This window comes from Bubalus kerabau, chromosome 1 (genome assembly GCF_029407905.1).
Source record: "Bubalus kerabau isolate K-KA32 ecotype Philippines breed swamp buffalo chromosome 1, PCC_UOA_SB_1v2, whole genome shotgun sequence".
In the NCBI taxonomy this organism is placed as follows: Eukaryota; Metazoa; Chordata; class Mammalia; order Artiodactyla; family Bovidae; genus Bubalus; species Bubalus kerabau.
In genome coordinates, this window is record NC_073624.1 from 199,757,945 (window position 1) to 199,762,491 (window position 4,547).

The 4,547-nt window shown below is 40.0% G+C and overlaps 1 pseudogene; it reads left to right on the forward strand.

The window, feature by feature from the left end:
* The first annotated feature begins 299 nt into the window (after positions 1 to 299).
* Positions 300 to 764, forward strand: LOC129642113 (PRELI domain containing protein 3B-like; annotated as a pseudogene).
* The last annotated feature ends 3,783 nt before the right edge of the window (positions 765 to 4,547 follow it).

The window sequence follows — 4,547 nt, forward strand, 5'->3', positions numbered from 1 at the left end:
GTGAGAAAATCACAAAGCCAGGCTTTCAGTTCTAATTATGGTGATCATTTGCATAATTCATATTTCATTACTTCCTGACCCACGGACGGAACTGAAGTCTCCTGCTCTGCAGAATGATTCTTTCTGTCAGGGAAGCCATCAGGGAAGCATACTGCATTACTTAAACTGACTATGCTAATTCCCCAGTTACTATAGAAAAAAGGACCCTGAGTGGCTGAGGGGCGGGGCAGGGGCAAGACTGACATCTTTGCCTCATTATGCCCTAGCCCCACCCCAACACCGTGAGGGCCACCAACACCATGAAGATCTGGACTTCAGAACACATTATTGACCACTTATGGAAAACTGTTATAACAGCTGCAATGCAGAAATATCCAAATGCTATGAACCCAAGTGTGGTTGGAGTTGATATATTGGACAGACACATAGATCCCTCTGGAAAGCTGCATACCACAGACTTAGCACAGAGTGGGGACTGTCTTCCACTGTGAAATCAATTATTGGTATAGCAAGAACCAAAACATATGTGTAAGAATTTTCTGTAGTGGGTCTCGTAGAGAAAGCCATGGAATTTAAATATGAATGCTTCATTTACAAATATGGTTTCAGTAGATGAGACACTTATATACAGACCACATCCTCAAGACCCAGAGAGCACTATTTTGACTCAAGAAGCCATAATTAGGGTGAAAGGAGTCAGTCTGGGCAGTTGCCTCGAAGGGTTGATGGCGAGTACCATATTGTCAAATGCTAATAAAGGCTGAGAAGTCATGGAGTAGGTAATACATAAATTAAATGCTGAAATGGAGGAATTGACAGCTTTGGTAAGAAGGAGCAAATGGACACCAATGGGAACAGCAGTATTTGTGAAGAAGTGGTAATGAAAGTTGATACACAACATGCAGTTCCCCAGGTCTCTACAACCAGCATTATATTTATTTGTTATCTAAAACATACAACTTTATTTTAGGTAGGATTCTTTTTTTAATAAGCTGAAGAAAAGGTATGTGACTTGATCAAAACAAAGAGGTGCAGAGTTTCTAAATAAAAGGGACCAGCTGAAATTAGTGTTTTCTGAAATTAAGACACTTGCTCCTCTGAAGAAAAGCTATGACAAATCTAGACAGCATATTAAAAAGCAGAGTCATTATTTTGCTGCAAAAGTCCATATAGTTAAAGCTATGGTTTTTCCAGTAGTCATGTACGGATGTGAGTTAGACCACAAAGAAAGCTGAGCACTGAAGAAGTGATGCTTTTGAACTGTAGTGTTGGAGAAGGCTCTTGAGAGTCCCTTGGACTGCAAGGAGAACAAACCAGTCCATCCTAAAGGAAATCAGTCCTGAATATTCATTGGAAGGACTGATGCTGAAGCTCCAATACTTTTGCCACCTGATGCAAAGAAGTGACTCATTGGAAAAGACCCTGATGCTCTACATGATTGAAGGCAGGAGGAGAAGGGGACGACAGAGGATGAGATGGTTGGATGGTATCATTGACCCAATGGACATGAGTTTGAGCAAGCTTCAGAAGTTGGTGAAGGACAAAGGAGCCTGGCATTGCTGGAGTCCATAGGGTTGCAAAGAGTTGGACACGACTGAGCAACTGAACTGAACTGAAATGAAATTACTGGTTTTGAGGATTTCAGTGTTAATGTGAAATTTCATCAGTTTTTGAAAAGTATACTTGGAAATTGATATTGGCTGATTAAACCTCCTTAAGGTAGAATCTTAAAGCTTTTTGTGCATTAGAACTCTACTTGGCTTTATACCAATGCCAGAACCAAGCAGATCCACCTCTACATATGCACCACTGCCCTGCTGCAGTAAACTTAGAGAACTTACATGCAGGAACTCACTTTTAAGGAGAAATTGTATTTTAAAAAGACATCAACTGTATAAAATAACTTGCTCTGCTATAAACCACAATTAAAAATCATAGCATTTTAATTTCATACTCAAATAACATTTCTGGAGTAAAAGTTATCACAAAATAAACAGCTCCAACAAAAGTATGTTTTATTATGTGTTAAAGAGTACTGTATTGATTTGCCAAGTTCTGTAACTTAGTGAAGGTATTATCTTCCTTGGATTTGCACTTTATGACTTAGTATGGTGTATTGTGGACTGATTATGTTAACTGAAAAGATGAAGTCATTATCAGAATTTTGCCACATTCTAACTTAAATAGAAGAACAGCTATTCACATCTTTCAGCATTTCCATGCATCAGAATCATGGTTCTGTAATTGGTAAAGCATGATATGTTAGGCTGCTGCTACTGCTAAGTCACTTCAGTCGTGTCCAACTCTGTGCCACCCCATAGATGGCAGCCCACCAGGCTCCCCCATCCCTGGGATTCTCCAAGCAAGAACACTGGAGTGGGTTGCCATTTCCTTCTCCAATGCATAAAAGTGAAAAGTGAAAGTGAAGTCGCTCAGTCGTGTCTGACTCTTAGCAACCCCATGGACTGCAGCCCACCAGGCTCCTCCGTCCATGGGATTTTCCAGGCAAGAGTACTGGATTGGGGTGCCATTGCCTTCTCCAATATGTCAGGCTATTTTCATATAATTATTTTTGAAGTAATTACGACCACAACACATGTTTGTTATGTGAAGAGCTGCACATCATTTGAAATTACTCAAATGATGTCTTGATCTGAAGCATAAGTCCAAAGGACTTAATGTTTTTAATAATACTGTGTCACTGCAGGGGATGGGGGTAGTGGAGAAAACAAAACAAATAATAAGGTGAAAAAAGCATTGGCCTAAACTAACCACTATGTGAATTGCTTTGCAGCTTTTATTTATGGAAATCCTTGATTTGGATGCCAGAGGGAAGCTGCTGAAAAACAATCCAGTGTGCATATATATATATATATATATATAGTATTGCCTGTTTGTTTCCAAGGCAAACCATTCAATATCACAGTAATCCAAGTCTATGCCCTAACCAGTAATGCTGAAGAAGCTGAAGTTGAATGGTTCTATGAAGACCTACAAGACCTTTTAGAAATAACACCCAAAAAAGATGTCCTTTTCATTACAGGGAACTGGAATGCAAAAGTAGGAAGTCAAGAAACACATGGGGTAACAGGCAAATTTGGCCTTGGAATATGGAATGAAGCAGGGCAAAGGCTAATAGAGTTTTGCCAAGAGAACGCACTGGTCGTAGCAAACACCCTCTTCCAACAACACAAAAGAAGACTCCACACATGTACATCACCAGATGTACATGTACATCACCACAAAATCAGATTGATTATATTGTTTGCAGCCAAAGATGGAGAAGCTCTATACAGTCAGCAAAAACAAGACTGGGAGCTGACTGTGGCTCAGATCATGTGCTCCTTATTGCCAAATTCAGACTTAAATTGAAGAAAGTAGGGAAAACCACTAGATCATTCAGGTATGACCTAAATCAAATCCCTTATGATTATATAGTGGAAGTGAGAAACAGATTTAAGGGACTAGATCTGATAGACAGAGTGCCTGATGAACTATGGAATGAGGTTCATGACATTGTACAGGAGACAGGGATCAAGACCATCCCCATGGAAAAGAAATGCAAAAAAGCAAAATGGCTGTCTGGGGAGGCCTTACAAATAGCTGTAAAAAGAAGAGAAGTGAAAAGCAATGGAGAAAAGGAAAGATATACCCATCTGAATGCAGAGTTCCAAAGAATAGCAAGGAGAGATAAGAAAGCCTTCCTCAGCGATCAATGCAAAGAAATAGAGGAAAACAACAGAATGGGAAAGACTAGAGATCTCTTCAAGAAAATCAGAGATACCAAGGGAACATTTCATGCAAAGATGGGCTCGATAAAGGACAGAAATGATATGGACCTAACAGAAGCAGAAGATATTAAGAAGAGGTGGCAAGAATATACAGAAGAACTGTACAAAAAAGATCTTCACGACCAAGATCATCATGATGGTGTGATCACTCACCTAGAGCCAGACATCCTGGAATGTGAAGTCAAGTGGGCCTTAGAAAGCATCACTAGAAACAAAGCTAGTGGAGGTGATGGAATTCCAGTTGAGCTATTCCATATCCTAAAAGATGATGCTGTGAAAATACTACACTCAATATGCCAGCAAATTTGGAAAACTGAGCAGTGGCCACAGGACTGGAAAAGGTCAGTTTTCATTCCAATCCCAAAGAAAGGCAATGCCAAAGAATGCTCAAACTACCGCACAATTGCACTCATCTCACACGCTAGCAAAATAATGCTCAAAATTCTCCAAGCCAGGCTTCAGCAGTACGTGAACCGTGAACTTCTAGATGTTCAAGTTGGTTTTAGAAAAGGCAGAGGAACCAGAGATCAAATTGCCAACATCTGCTGGATCATCAAAAAAGCAAGAGATTTCCAGAAAAATGTTTATTTCTGCTTTATCGACTATGCCAAAGCCTTTGACTGTGTGGATCACAATAAACTGTGGAAAATTCTGAAAGAGATGGGAATACCAGACCACCTGACCTGCCTCTTGAGAAATCTATATGCAGGTCAGAAAGCAACAGTTAGAACTGGACATGGAACAACAGACTGGTTC